The sequence below is a fragment of the Ursus arctos genome, unplaced genomic scaffold (assembly GCF_023065955.2).
Source record: "Ursus arctos isolate Adak ecotype North America unplaced genomic scaffold, UrsArc2.0 scaffold_34, whole genome shotgun sequence".
Classification (NCBI taxonomy): Eukaryota; Metazoa; Chordata; class Mammalia; order Carnivora; family Ursidae; genus Ursus; species Ursus arctos.
In genome coordinates, this window is record NW_026623030.1 from 867,437 (window position 1) to 886,016 (window position 18,580).

The 18,580-nt window shown below is 40.8% G+C and overlaps 1 pseudogene; it reads right to left on the reverse strand.

Annotated features, from left to right (window-relative positions):
* Nucleotides 1–5,075: 5,075 nt before the first annotated feature.
* Nucleotides 5,076–6,594, reverse strand: LOC125283009 (zinc finger protein 280A-like; annotated as a pseudogene).
* Nucleotides 6,595–18,580: the final 11,986 nt, after the last annotated feature.

Below are 18,580 nucleotides of genomic sequence, written 5' to 3' on the forward strand. Positions count from 1 at the left end.
ACATGAAAATTATGTAAAATTTAAATTTCAGGGTCCATAACTAAAGTTTTATTGGAATACAGACACACCCATTCCTTTAGGTATTGTCTATGGCTGCTTTCCTCTTAAAACAGCAGTTGATTAATTGCCAGAAATCATTTTCAAAAGTCTAAAATATTTATATCTGGCCCTTTACAAATTTTCTTAATTGCTATTACTTCCAGAAGTCTGTCTATTTTAGTAATGTTTTGAAAAGAAAAAAAAAGAAGAAGACAGCTTTTGGGTTTGTTAATCTATAATGTGATTTTCATCTCTAGTTCATTTATATTTTCCACTCTTTACTATCTTATTATCTCTATAGGTTCTGTTGTTCCTCTTTACAATATAATTTTCTTTAATTGTAGTTGACATGTTATATTAGTTTCAGGTGTACAGTGTAGCGATATGACATTCTATACATTACACAGTAATCACCATGATAAGTGTAGTTACCATCTGTCGCCATACAAAGTTATCCTCTTTATAATTTTTTGAGATAAATGCCTAGGTGGTTTATTTGTAAACTCCCGGTTATTTCTTTTGTATGTAATGCTACAAATTTACCTTCATTTACTTAAGTACAATTTAACTGTATCCTACAATTTTTGCTTCATAATATGTTCATTATAATTCAAATCCAAGTAGGTCTTCCCTATGATTCTCTTTTTAACACAAGCATTATGTAGTAATATGGTATTTATTTTCCAAATCTGTGGGATTTTATTTTATTTTTTTTAAAGATTTTATTTATTTATTCATTTGACAGAGATAGAGACAGCCAGCGAGAGAGGGAACACAAGCAGGGGGAGTGGGAGAGGAAGAAGCAGGCTCATAGCAGAGGAGCCTGATGTGGGGCTCGATCCCACAACGCCGGGATCACGCCCTGAGCCGAAGGCAGACGCTTAACCGCTGTGCCACCCAGGCGCCCCTATTTTCCAAATCTGTGGGATTTTAAAAAGCTATTCCTTTATGAATTTCTCATCTTGTTCCATTATGGTCAGATCACACAGTCTAAATATTCTTGATCCTTTGCATTAGAGGATTTCTGTTCAGTGAAGCATACCATAGGCAAAATGAAGAGGATATAGATACAGAGAAAGTATTTTCAATGTCTAAAATGCGTATTTGGGAAATGCCCTCCTTTAGGCCTCAAAATTACTTCAATATCCTTCATTAAGTTACTATTAACCATGCTCCAGGCATTTATTCAAATTTCACTAGTTTTTTGACCAACGTCCTTTTTCTGATGCAGATTCCCATACAGGATACTGCACCACACTTAGTCATAGTGCCTCCTTAGCCTACTTAGGTCTATGAGTTTGTTAAACTTTACTTGTTTTTCATGACCTTGACAATTTTAAGGAGTCTTTAAGTGTCAGATATTTTGCAGACTGTCTCAATATGGGTTCGATGTTTTCCTCATGGTTACACTGGGGACATAGGTTTTTAGAATTATACACAATAAATCATGGAACACTACATCAAAAACTAATGATGTACTGTATGGTGACTAACATACCATAATAAAAAAAAAAAGAATTATACCACAGAAGTGAAATGTCCTTATCACTTCCCACCAGGGATACATGCTATCAGTATGACTTACCACTGATTTCTGCACTGTAAAGTTACTTTTTTCTCCTTTCCATATTCTGCCCTTGGAGGCAAGTCACTAAATCTAGCCCACCCTAAGGGGCTACATGTAGTCTCATTGAGGGGAGAATGTCTATGAGATACACAAATTATTGAGAGTACAGAAATTATTTGGACTTCATTTGTAAGGAAAATTTGTTTACCCTGCCTTTGAATCTAATTTTAAATTAATCTAAAGTAAATAAACTAAAAATCCAGTACTTCAGTCATACTAGCTATATTTCAATGGCTCAGTAGTCACATGTAGCATATTGGACAGAGCAGATATAGAACATTTCCATCACTGCAGAAGCTTCTATTGACAGAACTGATTTATTTTTTTAAGGTTTTATTTATTTATTTGACAGAGAGAGAGCAGCAGAAGGAGAGGGAGAAGGGGACTCTCCACTGAGCAGGGAGCCCAATGCAGGACTTGATCCCAGGACCCCAGGATCATGACGTGAGCTGAAGGCAGACACTTAACCAACTGAGCCACCCAGGCACCCTTGACAGCACTGATTTAAATCATTATTTTTCCAACCTTTCTACTCCTTCTTTTCCCTCGTCTTCTTCACTGAGGGACAATTGACATAAACATTATATTAGCCTCGGGTGTACAACATTATGATTTGATATTTGAATATTTGTATATATTGTGAAATGATCACAATAAGTCTGCTGAACATCCATCCATCACCAAATATAACTACAAATTCTTTTTCTTGTGATGAGAACTTTTTTTTTTAAGGTTCTATTTATTTATTTGACACAGAGAGAGAGACAGCCAGCGAGAGAGGGAACACAAGCAGGGGGAGTGGGACAGATAGAAGCAGGCTCCCAGCGAAGTGTGGAGCCCGATGTAGGGCTCAATCCCAGGACCCTGAGCCGAAGGCAGATGCTTAACAGCTGAGACACCCAGGTGCCCCTATGATGAGAACTTTTAAGATTTACTCTCTTAGCAACTTTCAACTATGCAATATGGTATTATCAACTATAGTCACCATGCTGCACATTACCTCCCCGTGGCTTATTTTATAACTGGAAGTTCAAAAGTCTGGATCTCCTTCACCCATTTTGCCCACCCCAACCCTTCTTCTTTTCAAATGTATGCAGTTTAAATATGAATTCCTTCTAACTGCTTTAGCTCCATCTTATAATAAGCATAGAGAACAGTATGCAAGAGGTTTGTGAAAGTGCAAGAATGGCATTTTGCACTTTAGGCTCCTGGCCTCCTGCACCCTAGTCCCAGCCCTGTTTTTAATTATATTGCTTAATTTTTGAACTTTGGGTTTTTTTCCTCAATTATCTTTCTGTTATTGATTTCTAGCTCAATTCCCCCAAAGTCAGTGGGTAGCTACAAACAGCCCTACAGCTAACACCATGATTAATGATGAACTATTGCATATGAGTCTAAGAGCAAGACAAGTATGGCCTTTATAACCACTTCAATTCAACAAAGAACCTGAATAGCCAAGACAACTTTGAACAACAACGCTGGAGAACTTAATCTCCCAGATATTTTTATTAGTCAGCATTCTCCAGAAAGACGGAACCAAGGATGAAAAGAGAGAGAGATGGGGTTTATGCAATTGTGGAGACCAAGAAGTCTCATCATATGCTTTCTGAAAGATAGAGAACCAGGAATGCTAGTGGCATAATTCAGTCTCAGTCTGAAGGTTTGAGAACCAGGAGCTCTGATGTCCAAAGGCAGAAGAGACAGATGATCCATCTCAAGAAAGGAGAGAGGAATTTTTTTTTTCCTTCACTTTTGTTCTCTTAGGGCTCTCAATGGATTAGATTGGATAATGCTCACCCATGTTGCTGAGGGTTTATCTTGCTTACTCAGTCTGCTGATTCACATGCTAATCTCTAAATGCAAAAGGCTAAAGAGTAAAGTTTTCTTCTAGAAAACTTAGAAGGAGGGGCGCCTGGGTGGCACAGCGGTTAAGCGCGTCTGCCTTCGGCTCAGGGCGTGATCCCGGCGTTGTGGGATCAAGCCCCACATCAGACTCCTCCACTATGAGCCTGCTTCTTCCTCTCCCATTCCCCCTGCTTGTGTTCCCTCTATCGCTGGCTATCTCTATCTCTGTTTGAGTAAATAAATAAAAAATCTTAAAAAAAAAAGAAAGAAAAAAAAAGAGAACTTAGAAGGAATATATTTACATCTTTGGTAGACAATAATTTCTTAAATATGATGCACCATGAAGCACCAACCCTAATGCGCATATACACACCCATGAAACCACCATCCAGGTCAAGATGTGGGACATTTCCAGTGCCCCATGCCCTTCCCAATTGACAGTATAGTCAAAAAAAAAAAAAAAAGAAGAAGAAGAAGGGGCACCGGGGCGGTGCAGTCAGTTGGGCATCTGACTCTTGGTTTCAGCTCAAGGTCATGATCTCAGGGTCCTGCGCTCAGTGCAGAGTCAGCTTGAGATTCTCCCTCTGTCTCTGCCCCTCCCACTCCCCCTCTTTCTCTCTCTCTTTTTCTTTCTCTAAAATAATAAGTAAGTAAATAAATAAGAGAGGGGGCAAAACTTGAATAGGAACTTAAAAGAAGAGGATGGTAGTCAAGTGGCCAATGATCATATAAAAAAATATTCTCCATTCATTACTCATCAGGGAAATGCAGATGAAAACAACGTCATAGCACTACAACTTCAAGAGAACAGCACTAATGGAAAGGACTGACAGTACCAAGTATTGTATCTGCTGCACTGGAATTCTCAATATTGTTGGTGGAAATGTAAATTATTTCAATCACTCTGACAAAGTGTTTGGCAGAATCTGCTCTAAAAACTAAATCGATGTAGTTCTGGAACGTCTCATTAGTATACATATATTCTAGAGAAGTGACTACATATGTCTACCAAAAGACATGCACGAACTCACTGCAGCTTTATTCGAAATAGCAAAAGAATCAGCCTCAAAGTCCATCAGGAGTAAAATGGACATATAAAACTCTACCACATTCATTCAATGAGATTCTACCTAGCAATGAAAAAGAACGTCCTAAGCCTGCATACAGCAAGAATGCATGCATCCCACTTATTTAAAGAAAAACAAAGACAAAAATCTGTTGTGTGATCCCATTTACTTAAAGCTTAAAAACAGAAAAACAAAATCTATGGTAGTAGATGTCAGAATAGTGTTTACTTTTCAGGGACAGGTTGACTGGGAAGGAGCACGAGGAAGCCTTCTAAGCTACTTCTTGACAGTAGGGACCTGAAGAATTGTCACCGTAAAACCTATCACTGACTATTATCATTCTACAGCCATAATGTACAGATGACCTAGCCTCAATTCTGCCTTTCAGTATCCCTAGAGGTGGGTAGAACATAACTTGAGCTTTGATGCTAGCCATGGTAACAACTGGAATACCTAGAGTTCATGGCAATCCTCTTTTTAGATTTTATAGGTGACAACTAGAGATCAGTGTTGCTCACAATAGTCGATGCTGCACCTCTTGAACTTAGTTGAACTGCAGTTTGAATCATAACCTCTGTTTCAGGAGGCAACCCTTCCAATTACTTTGGCTTTTTACAAGCTCGATGCTTCTTGGTTTCCTGCTCTGTCTTCTCCTTTGAAGTCAAAAAGCGTAGCCGGCATTCGGAACACTGAAAGGCTCTTGTTCTGGTGCCTCCAACAATGATTCATGTAGACTCTGACAGCTCTGAAAATGTTGAGACAGAATGGACAAAGCAAAGTCTTAGTGTTTTCAGGGCATGTTCTGGAATGTGTTTCCACATCAGCAAAAGCTGACAATCTGTAATTGCAAACCTGGCACACACGGCATTTTGCCAGGCTTACGATTGTCCTTCTCATGCTATAAGAAAACGTGGTCCATTTTGAATGAAAATTCGCAAACTTTAACGACAGCGGAGGGCTCCTGGCTAGTGTGTACACTTCCAATGTGACATTGCGGCTGGAAGGGAGTGGGAAGTCCGGGGTGGCAGTGCTGGCAGGTGGTGTGGATTTCCCAGCTGTCACCCTTCTGCTTCTCAAGTTCCAAATGGCTCCTCACATGGCTCATAAACTTGACATTCTTTAGAACTTTCAAACAGCTGAGGCATTTAAAGGTTGTGTGAGTCTTCTGTTTTGGCTGCCTGTCTCCTTTACGCTGCCCATAGTAAAAGTCATGAAGTAACATGATCGGATTTTCTTTCTTAGGATCAACAGTCTGGTTTTGACTTGCTAGACTCAAAAAGTCTGTTTTTTCCAGCCTTTTGAATTTATTTTTTGTGTCTAGATCCATAAGATTGAAATGTGTCCAGTCATTTGCCAAAGCCCAAGAAAATAATGCTCCATTCTGAACATGGGTTAATGAGGATGGAATACCTTTGAGGTTGTGCTCATGCTCCCTGTAGGAGAGAAATGACCACAGCTGAGGAATGTCCTCTTGGGATTCCATCACTGAGTTTAGGTCTTTTGGGATTTCCACTGTTTATATTGGAAGTGGGAAGTTGCTCTGAATTTCGAGGACTTCCACCCTTGCCTCCTAAAGAAAGTACAGCTCCAAGCAGCAAATCTGAGGTACTGTGAGGCATGACTTGTGGTGAGCTCGTTGTATAATCAGGTTTAGATGAGGGCTCAAAAATAATAGGAGGATCTATCACTTTCCATTCGCATTGGGGTGGCCACTGAGTCCCGATGGGTCACGAGGTTTGCAGGCTACAATGCACAAGCAGGATCTTGACTCCAGTAGCCTTTTTTTCTTTCAGAATATCATTCCAGGGTCACTCTGCTCAAAAGGTTTGAAATGACTGGTTTTGAATTTGAAATCGCTCTGATAAAGAGAATTTCTGCATCTTCATTTACATGCGCTACCCCTGTGAAAATCAGCTCAGCATCTTCATTTTCCCTGTTCCTGTGTTTGGATTCTGTGTTGTTCTCTGGTGGTTCTGGCACTTGTCTTTCCTCACATGACAAGGAAAGACCTGCCATTTTCAAACTGGTTTTTGCTTGAAGAGGTCCCTTCAACTTCCAGTGCTTTCTTTTTGTAAATTAGCATCTGAGTAAAACCAATAGTATTTATTTCAAAAACCAAAATCATTACCTTATTTAATCCTCCCCTGAAATGCTGAGATGACTCTTAGCAAGTTCCTTATTTTCCACCTGAGGAAACAGGGTCCAACTATGTAGGTGACAGGATAGTCCTAGAGTTACCTCTCCAGCCCCCCAGGTCTCTAGCAATTGCAAGCTCAACATGCCCTCTTCTGGGGCCATGATTAGGGTGAGGCAAGTGAGGGATTAGGGCACAATATTTAAGGGCAAGATTCAAAGAGGCACAGGTTCAGCATCTCAGAGCACCTGCCTCCTGCATTTCCGCACCCTAGGCATCTCACTAGCCTCCCCCTACTCCCAGGTGTACCCTCTGGGATATCTAAAACTTAGATCTTTTCAGTCCCCTAAAAACAAACAAACAAAAAACAACTTGCCCCTCCTGCAGTGTTCCTTTTCTGAGTAAACACTCCTAGTCACTCAGTTCACAAACTTTGGAGACATCCTTTGCCAATCTTTCCCCCATACCCCACAGCCAGTCAATGAGCCAACCTTGCCTGCTCTGTTTTCCAAAGATATCCAGAATCCCGACAACCCTCGTCTACCTCTACTGCCCCCTCCCTGATCCAAGACACCATGTTCTCTCCCTAGATCATGACTACAGGCATCTTATTCTCTCCCTGGATGACGTTTGAAAACACCACGTTCTCTCCCTGGATCATTGCAGAAGTTTTCCACCTCATACTTCTTTTGTCATATTTCCCCATAGCGTCCCCAGTGCGCCTGTTAAAAATATGTAAAAAGCAGTTTTTTGCTTATAGAACTCCAATGGCTTCCCAACTCACTCAGAAGGCCAATGAACATGAAATGTCAAAAAAGAGCCCTAGAACTTTGGCCCACACCCACCAGTCCTTGCCTTTTCTGCCTCTCCCTCCCTCCATTGCAGGTACTCTGTGAGTCTGGAAGGCACCACACCCTGTGTTATCTCAAGACTTCTGTGGCTCCCCCTGCCTTGAATGCTCTTCCCCCAGATATCCCCATCCCAGCTCCTGGCCTGCTTTAGGTCCGCATCTTGTCAGCAAGGCTTCCCTAACCATGCTATCAAAAATCACCTCCTCTCCCAACTCACATGTCCTACTCACCCCCAACACTATTTCTCAACTTAGTATTTATCACCTGCCTAACACCCAATACAGTTAACCCTAAACACCAGGGTTTCAACTGCACAGGTCCACTTATATGCAAATTTTTTCAATGAATACAGCACAATGCTATAAATGTATTTTCTCTTGCGATTTTCTTTTTTTTTTTTTAAGATTTTATTTTTAAGTAAACCCAACATAGAGTTCGAACTCACAACCCCGAGTTCAAGAGTCAAATGCTCTACTGACTCAGCCGGGTGCCCCCCCTCTTGATTTTCTTAATAACATTTTCTAGCGTACTATATTATGAGAATACAATATACAATACATGAAAATACAAAATATGTGTGAGTTGACTGTTGATATTATCAGTAAGGGATCCAGTCAACAGTAGGCTAATAGTAGTTAGACTTTGGGGGAGTCAAAAGTTACACAGATTTTCTACTGCGCAGGGAGTTGGTGCTCCTAACCCCTTCCATGCTGGTCGAGGGTCAACTCTATATAAATGTATCTTGCTTTTATTTTCTATCTCCACCCACTAGACTGTAAATTGAGGGAGGAAAGGGACTTGTGTTTCCTTTACTGCTGTATCCTAAGTTCCTAGAGCAATGTTTGGCATACTGTCAATGCTAAATCTTTGCTACCCAAATAATTAGTAGCTGTTATCAATATGATCGTTTATGTGTACAACAGACCCAAACCCACTAATTCCAGGCTCTCCAAGCATTTAGTGAAATCCAAATCCAAACGATTTAACACTATCATGCGAGAGAACATTCTAGCCAGTATGTAGGGGTGGGTATGTGTAGTTGAAACAAAAGTTTTTCAAAGAATACCCTCCCTACAATGGATATGCAACCTTCTATGCTATTAACAAATTTCATCGATGCAAAGGAACAGTTAGTGTTTACATTTTCCCATTTCTTTTTTTTTTTTTAAGATTTTTATTTATTCGACAGAGAGAGAGACAGCCAGCGAGAGAGGGAACACAAGCAGGGGGAGTGGGAGAGGAAGAAGCAGGCTCATAGCAGAGGAGCCTGATGTGGGGCTCGATCCCATAATGCCAGGATCACGCCCTGAGCCGAAGGCAGACGCCTAACCGCTGCGCCACCCAGGCGCCCCTACATTTTCCCATTTCTAAAAAAAGACTGTGTCTCATCAGTAACATTTAATAGTTTGTTTGGCAGCATATATTCTTTGTATTGTATGGTGATGGGAGAAATAATGTTGTGTCTTACAGTTGATGGCATCTTAGATGCAATGAAAAATTCTAATTTTTTTCCATAAGCTGATTGCAGCCCATTAAATTTATTTTGCAATTCACTAATAGGATGCTAGGGGCATTTTTGCAAATAGTTTAAATCAGGGATTGGCTGGCCTCCTGTTTTTGCACAGCCAGTGAACTAAAATGGTTTTTACATTTTTAAGGATTTTGTTTTTGTTTTTGTTTTTGTTTTGTTTTGTTTTGTTTTGTTTTACTTTATATCAGCCCACTCCTTTCTGAATCTGTTTTCAGGGATCAAAGTTCATATGCCGGTTTGCTCTGGTAACCTCTCACCTTCTTCACTCTCCCTTCCCTCAGCATCTTCTAAACTGAATCTCAGGCTATCCCTCCGGATGCCCTACAGCCCTCTTTGCCTACCGATTTCTTCGGGGAAGAAAAGGCTTCAAGCTCCCCTGACAGCCAAAAAAAAAAAAAAAAAAAATTTGTAGTCCCACTCCTTCCAGTGCATCCAAGTCACAGAATTAGAACAGAAATCCAGTTTGCTAATTAAAATGTTCTAAAGTGCCATAAACTGATATGACTTTAAAAATACCTCTCTTACCAAACTAACATGTTGTACATCTTTTTTTTTTTTTTAAGATTTTATTTATTTATTTGACAGAGAGAGACAGCCAGCGAGAGAGGGAACACAAGCAGGGGGAGTGGGAGAGGAAGTAGCAGGCTCCCAGTGGAGGAGCCCCATGTGGGACTCCATCCCAGAACGCCAGGATCACGCCCTGAGCCAAAGGCAGACACTTAATGACTGTGTCACCCAGGCGCCCCAACATGTTGTACATCTTAAACTTACATAGTATTATGTCAATAAAGCTGGATAAACAGATAAACAACTAAAATGTCATTCTGTGTAAATGTGACAAATGAAACTCAAAGTGGTTTTGTAACGGAGGGTCCTTAATCTTGCCTGGGAACTATGGAAGAACTGTCTTTTGGGCCTTTCAAGTAGCTCTGGGCATTTCCAGTAGGAAAGCAGGGTTAAATGAAGTGACAGGTGTTCCACAGCAGAAAGTCCCAATGGTGAGAAAGTCCTCCTGGACCCCCATCGTTTCCTACTACTTTGTCCTGTCCCACTCTGTTCCAGCCACACAGCCCTTCTTGCATTAGGACCTTTGCACTTGATAGTAATATTTAAAGTTGTAAAATATGATAAAGCCAAATAGACCACAACTGTGTGGTTATTGGGTCTGTGAACTATCAGTTAGGCACTTCAAATTTAAAGATATGTTAATTTGGGCACCTTGGTAGCTCAGTTGGTTAAGCATCTGCCTTTGGCTTAGGTCATGCATGATCCCAGGGTCCTGGGATGGAGTCCCACATCCAGCTCCCTGCTCAGCAGGGAGTCTACTTCTCCCTCCCTGCCCTCTCGTGTTCTGTCTCTTGCTCTCTCTTTTCCAAATAAATAAATAAACAATCTTTAAAAAAAGGTATGTTAATTAAATTTAGTTTTTATTTTTTTTTTAAAGATTTTATTTTTAAGTAATCTCTACAGCCAATGTGTGGCTCAAACCTACAAGCCTGAGACTGAGTCACTTGTTCCACCAACTGAACCAGCTTGGCGCTCCAAGATGTGTTAATTTTACAATTCACTAGTTCATAACGTAGTCAGTGGTACCATGTAAGGTAGGATGATGTGGAATAATAGGGTCCAAAACTCTCCATAGAGATCCTACTGGTGATTTTAGTAGTAGCTCAGTCTTGGAATCAGCCCAAATCCCACCTCCCACCTCCCACCCCTAAAAGTGGTATTTTAGTTTATCACTTTTGTAAGCCATTTAATCTATGAGGTCTAAGCCTGTGGTTTTCATCCTGTTACACATTAGAATTGCCCAGGGAACTCTTAGAAACACACTTGCCCAAACCAGCTGATGGCCAATTAGATGAAAATTTAAGGGAGTCCCTTTACAAATCCTCAACAGCCATGTGCCCTCCACCTGAGAAAACGCCAGTGGCTTTGGGAATTCCTCTTCCCACTTCCACCTAACAGGAGAAAGGCTTTCCCTTCACTTTTTCAGATCCATTTTAGAGTGCATAGCCCAGGGTGTCAATTCCTCCGTGGGCGACAATCAACGTGACAATTTGGAACAGAGGTAAGAACAGGAATGCCACCTCTAATGACTGCATAATAATGCTTCTGATTTGGGGCATATAGCCCAGAAGACATTCAGAGAAGTAAGTGAAGCTACTACAAGAAAACCCCTTCTATTCTCATGGACTTATTTATTATGTATTTTTCAACATTTCCATCTGGAAAAACTAAAAGTAGAATCCATACTGAAGCCTGTCTCATTCTAGAGTGCTGATTCTCAGTGAGGGGCAATTTGTTCCTTAAGGGGCATTTGATAATGTCTGGAAATGTTTTGTTTGTTTTTAAGATTTTGTTTATTTATTTAGAGAAAGAGAACACACAAGTGGGGGGAGGGGCAGAGGAGAAAGAGAATCTCAAGTGGACTCTCCACTGTGCACAGAGCCCTACTCGAGGCTCTATCTCATGATGCTGAGATCATGACCCAAGCTGAAATCAAGCGTCGGACGCTTGACCAACTGAGCCACCCAGGTGCCCCTGGAGATGTTTTTTGACTGTCATGGTATTTTGATTATCACTATTAACATCTCGTGGGTAGACATCAAGGATATTGTTAAAACATCCTACAATACTCAGAATGCCATCCCTGCCATGACCCCACCACCACCACCACAATAAATTATCCAGCTCAAAATGTCCACAGTGCCTGGGTTGAGAAACCCTGGTCCAGAGTGAAAGAAACTGCCCCACTCCTTCTCTGCATGATGTCCTTGGCAACCTCTTTATAGCAAGGAGTCAGCATTCCTGACCAAGTGCTAAGATAGTTATCTGATAAACTTTAATAGGACTGAAATGTATTTTTGAAAATTAGTCATCCTCTCCCTGAGATGACTGCCAGTGAAGTTATTGACATTTAATCTTTTCCTTTTAGATTTGGTGTTAACGATGGTGATGACTAACTTTTCTATTTTCCTACAAAATGTTCCTAACAAGAGTGAATCTTTGATTTGGCTTGCTTGAAACCTTTCCCTTTGCAGCAAGACTGTAATAAAATGTAAGTGTTAAGTGTTTGTAACTAAATTATCTTGAGAGTTTTCTTTTCTTTTAACTGTAGAAATAAGGGCTATTTTTTTTCCAGTAAGATTTTATTATGTCTAAAAATTACCTGTAAAAATTTACAATATATTTACATGGTTTTATCAGTTCTATATTATTAATCATTATAATGGTAAATCAATAAAAAAAATTGGGGCCTTGTGTTTCCAGGAAATTATTTTTTTAATTTCAATATCAATTTATAAATATGAGAAATAGGAGAGCATACAGAGAGGGTAAACAATAAGACTTTCAAGCATAAATAGATCATGTTCTATAAAATCCTATGGGGGAAGTGGACTAGAAATGAAGACTAAATGAGAAAAAAAAGAAAAACAGTGTAAACGTTCTGTCCATTACTAAGGGCTCCTTCTCATATTTTTTAAATGGATGATGGTGAATATCAGAACCCTATGTTATTTACATTCTTTTGGATACATTTAAAAGAGTGATATTAAGGGGCACCTGGGTGGGTCAGTCATTAAGCGGCTGCCTTCGGCTCAGGGCGCGATCCCAGGGTCCTGGGATTGAGTCCCACACTGGGCTCCCTGTTCTGCCGGGAGCTGATTCTTCCTCTCCCATTCCCCCTGCTTGTGTTCCCTCTCTCATTGGCTGTCTCTCTCTGTCAAATAAAGAAATAAAATCGTAAAAAAAAAGTGATATTAACAGTTTTATTTATTTAAAGTGTCCATTTTTATTTTAGGCCAGAAATCACATCCTTTACAAGGTTTAAACTTATGATGAAAAAAATTTAGGTGTCTACTTAAAAATGTTTAGTGATGAATATAGATTTGCAAAAATAGTTTAAGGGAAAAGAAAAAAAAATGACTACTTACAGGCTTAGTTCCATGCCTCTAAGAGATTTGTCAAACCTCACAATCTCTAGGGACACTGTCAGACAGACAGATTCCAAGGCTGCATCTCACACCAGGGAAACTCAGATGGCCAGGGGAGGGGTCTGGGAATCTGCATGTTCAATGTTTGCCTCTTCTGATTCTTACGCAAAAATATTTTGGGCAGCCTTGATCTCTCCAGCATAATTAAAATATTCATACACCCACTCCTTCAAGGGAAGCCCAAGGGTGTGTGAGGTCAAGAATTCCTTTTTCCTTCATTGATCTGACACACTGAGCACCTATTTCAGGACAAACATATTGTTGGGTGACCCAATAGATAATTTAAAGTTGGTGCTTGAGCTGGGGACTTCTCTCCCCCTCAGAGTCTTCAGGAAGGACCCGCATCTCCTTTTCAGGGGCTTCTGGATGTCCAGGAATGTTCAGGAAGGCTGGGATTTATAAGCAAAGCCCAGGGATCTGGGTCCAAACCTCTCAATTTGAGAAGCACTTTTGAATAACCTGGGCTGTACTCCTTAAATGTCAATGAATCTCAGGAATCACCTACAGCTCTTGTGAAAGTTCTGGGTGGAGCCTGAGGGTGTGAATTTCTAACGAGCTTCGAGATGATGCCCGTGCCTCTTGGCTGCAGACCAAATATTGAACAGGAAGGACTAGGCAGCTTTGAAAAAGTACCTGTGGCCTGGTTGATTCTGTTGATCCTACTCTAAAATGTGAGGGGAAATACCTGTGTTCTAGCCGTCTACTGTAGCTAAGAAAAGGAAGAAAAACAAACTATAAGCCATATAGCAGAATGGTCTGAAATCTAATTACCTGACCTACAGAAGGAACTTAAAAATGTTAAGTTATGAATAAGCAAGAGAGCTCAAGTTCAATCTGCTCTGCGTACACCAGGAGAGTCCACGGAGGGAAGTGACTATTTATCCAAAGTGGTTTCCATGGAGAAATGGGATGCCTTCTGCAGACTGTATTGACAGAAGACCAACTTATCAGAAGGAATTTGGGCCTGTAGCCAATAAAGGAATGTGAGTAGGGAGAGGGCCAGAAAGAGGGAATATGCTATTCCTTAGTTCTCTCCCCCTCCAGGAGCCTCCATGAAATGAGCCTTGGGCACAAGGACTCCCTGGAGTCAGGGAAATGAATGTCTGGGGTTTTTTTTTGTTTTTTGTTTTTTTTATTTATTTTATTATTTTTTTTTTAATGATTTTTTATTATATTATGTTAGTCGCCATACAGTACATCCCCGGTTTCCGATGTAAGGCTCGATGATTCATTAGTTGTGTATAACACCCAGTGCACCATGCAATACGTGCCCTCCTTACTACCCATCACCAGCCTATCCCATTCCCCCACCCCCTCCCCTCTGAGGCCCTCAAGGAATGTCTGGTTTTGATTTCTTCAAAGCCTGTCACCACAGGGGCTGCCTGTCACCAGTCAACATCAGGATACTTCTGGGCAGCATGCTGGGCTCAGGAAATTGCCTACTCCCAATTTTCCTTCCCTAAGTAGCCCCATGGCCAAAGAAGCCCAGTTCATAATCAAAGGAGGCAGCTCTTTGACTTCAACATTGTGTCTGGGACCCAAGGTCACAATAGTGAGGGTGATATATGGTCATTGTGATTATTCACCACCAGGGAGGGCTGGGTGTCTCACACAGCCTATGAACTTTGTACCCAGGACGTGAGGTCCACAGGACTGAGGGTCTTCCTTAAATGCAGACAAAAGCTATGTGGAAATCGGTCTCTAGGACACGGCTCAAGGAGGCACCAGTGTTCATGAGGGCACTAATCAGGGTGGTCAGCTTTTGTTGCCTTTCTCCCTCTCCAGGGGAGGTCATGGCTCTCCCAAGATTCTCACAAACTTTTTCCTCTTCCCCTCTTCCTGGGAAAGCTTTATCTCAAGAGACTTGGCTTTTGTAATCAATGGCAGTGCCTTTGGCTTCCTGCTGCTTTTGTTCTCTGTTCTGTTTTGTCTTGCCCCTGGAGTAAGAAATCACAGTGGGATGGTTTCCCAGCTTAAATGCAGGGGTAGGGCACAGAGGGATCAAAATGCACAGAAACGAGACACACTAAAAAATTTAATAAATGATAACTTATATCACCTGCTTGCAAAACGGTAGGGAGATACTAATATCCAGGCATTCCTAGATGATAAATTATGGTGGCCCCTGTTAGCTCCAGCTCCTTCAGGTGCAACAAAGGGAGAGATAGAGGGAGCTCCCAACTCTAATGGGTACCCCCAAGGAAGAGACCTGAGAAGTGGTCCCAGCAAAGTGCTCTGATGAGCAGGTTGAGTTAGTCACAAGTCTTAGCACTGCAAGGACGGCGGAGAAGCAGTCTTTAGGAAAATGCTGTCTTTACCAGGTGGGTTAATTTAAAAACTCTAACTTACAGATGAATCATGCCAAGGAGAAAAACTCCAAGTTAAATCAAACACTGAAATCCTGAAATTGGATGTGATGCTTTCTTTGGTGATTGGGAATGGATTTCAGTCAGCCTTTGAATAAATATTTTGTCTTGTACACATTTTTATTAATTTAAAAACAAAATAAAGTAAAGCATGTGTGTGGGGGGATATTAGTGGCATAAAAGCATGTTTATAACAATGTGTTCAGGGATAATGCATTGTGCCTTAAGAAACACTTTTCAATTAAAAGTCATACTTATATACAGTTAAAAATGAAATCAAACAACACAAAAGATCATTCATCAGTTGTAAATTCTCCCTCCTGCTCAAGACCACAGTTACCTGCCTCAATTTCTAAAATAAACTACTGCTAAGAATTTCTCATGGGTCCTTCAAAGCACATTCTCTTCATCTAGAAGTATGCTTCCCCTTTTCCCCTGACATGTTATGCAAATAAATTTTCATACCCTGCATCGAAATTGAGTCTTATTAACATGATTTTACTGAATGATTTCAACTTGGATGGGTAGAAATCCATCAGGGACCTTAACGATTATTGTCATTTGATTTCAAAGATTCAGAGGCAAACAAGAATGCACCTTCTCTTCTGAGGAGTTTGTGGGAAAATATTACAAAAGGAGGCAAGAGATCCTTCGTTAACAAAAAGGCTGGGGTATCCCAAACTCAGAAGTCAAAGCAACTTATGTATAAATATCAGAGGATGCTGTTTGGACATATCTGTATTTGTTGATTGTATGTTTCCATTAGAATAGTTTCTACTCCAAGGCTTTTCCAAAGGTGACTCATAGTGCCATAAGATCCCACCTTTACCCTCAAGAATGACTGAGTTACTAAAAACCTCATCAGAAGCAGGAGACATTTTTGGGGAAACTTACCTTCTAGTCGACATCACTGTCGTCCAAGCTGAATACTCAGTGTTTGAGCCTCCGAGAAACACTATGCTCATTGACTTGGTATCTGAGAGAGCAATACGAAGATCACTACAGGGGGCATATTGAACCTGAATAGCAAAATTATCTGATGGAGCCTCCATATACTTGTCCTTGGAGTCTCCTTCTTCATCAGTGAAGCAGAAATAATATTCGGATTCTGGACATCAATTACAGTGCATAGGTTTGGGTTTTTTTCCCCTCCCACCAAGCATTTCTGTGAAACCAGCTGGGTGTCCTGCAATTCAACTCAATTCTGACACTATCTACGTGGAGATAGAATCAGATCACACAGGTTAAGGGCTTGGTCCCCCAAGACTGCCTCTTCAGATGCCAATGTCAAGTCCAGGTTGTCACCTGTGCTTCTGACTGACTAGCTATAAATTCAGGGTTCCCACAATCCCTTCCTTGGGTTTGATTCATTTGCTAGAGGCCCAGAGAACTCAGGAAGCCAGTTTACTCATTAGATTGCAAGTTTATTATAAAAGGATATAATTTAGGAAGAGCCAGATGGAAGAAATGTATAAGGTGAGGCATGGGAGAAGGACACTAAACTTCCAAGCCCTCGAGGAGCACACCAGTCCCCAAATCTCCACATGTTCACCAACCTGGAAGCACTCCGAATTCCATCTTTTTGGGTTTTTATAGAGGCCTCAGTACAGAAGCACGATTGATTAAATCATTGGCTATTGGTGATTGAAGTCAATCTCCAGCCCTTCCCCTCCCCAGAGGCCAGGGGTGAGACTGAAAATTTCAACCCTCTAACCACATGGTTGGCTTCATAGGCAAACAGCCCCCATCCTTCCTTGCTTTCCAAAAGTCACTCCATTAACATAACAAAAGACACCTTTATTGCTTTCACCACTTGGGAAATACCAAAGGTTTCAGGAGCTCTGTGCCAGAAAGAGGAACAAGGATTTATATTTCTTATTACCAATCACAACTTCATATATACTCAAGCGGAATGATCTTGGGATTAAATGAGGTTGTGCTCAGTAAGTGGTAGCTCTTACTCCACATTAAAATTTGTGAAATAGGAGGGATAGTATCTCAGACTCTTTTTTAATCCCCTGGGCTCTGCTGTGTAGGTTGTGTTTCTGGAAGTTGCCATAGCACAGTCTCAGGAAATGGAAATGCTTGAGGGGTAACCTCAGGTGGGGGGCCAGCCTATAGTGGCTCATAATCGCACCCATGTTTCAGCCTCACTAATCCATTCCTGAGGCCATTGTGCTTCCAAGAACCATGAAGAAGGCAACCCTGTTACCTTACATCCTAGGTACCCCTGGTACCTGGCAGAGGATCTAGTATATTAGAAACAGGTAATGAACTTTTGTTTATTTGGCTAATGGTTGATAAACCTTTTAGTATTTGTTATTGTATAAATTAGCAAACCAGCACAATTTCATCACATTTCACATTCTCTCTTTCTATATCCTATGGGTTGACACCCACCAATTAGAACAGGCACCCTACTAGGAGCATAGGCTCCTTGCTCGGTGAGCTTGAAGGCTTGTCAAGCAATAGTAGTTATATGTCAATCATATTTCATATCTGTCCTTTTCCATTTTGGCCTTTTTAAGGAATTGTGTAGAAGCACTCCTCTACCCCTCAGCTAAAGCATTGGCCAAATTGAGCTAGGAGGAAGGAAGAAGCAAACATAGCATATGATTCTTCACCTAGGAGTAAAGTGAAGAAAATATAGATCCATGTCATCAAAGCATGATAGGACGTTGTTACCCTTGAAATAAATCTGTCAGTTATCTGGGGGATGAGGGAATGGGGAAAGTGGGTAAAGAGGAGTGGGAAGTACAGGCTTCTAGTTATGGAAGGAATAAGTCACAGGAATGAAAGGTATAACATAGGGAATATAGTCAATGGTATTGTAATAGTGGCAATGGTGCCAGATGGTAGCTACACTCGTGATGAGTAGAGCATAACAAATAGAGTTTTTGAATCACTATGTTGTACACTTGAAACTAATATAACACTGTGCATCAACTATCTTTCAATAAAAAAATAAAAAGTCTAAAAATGTTAAAAAGAAAGAAAGAAGAAAAAAAACTCAGTTATTTAACCAGTGAAATAATTCAGGAATAGCAGAGAATTGGAATTCACAACCAAGAAGTTGTGGCAAAACCATAGGCAAGTCTGGAGAACAAAGCAGAGGACTGCTCTTT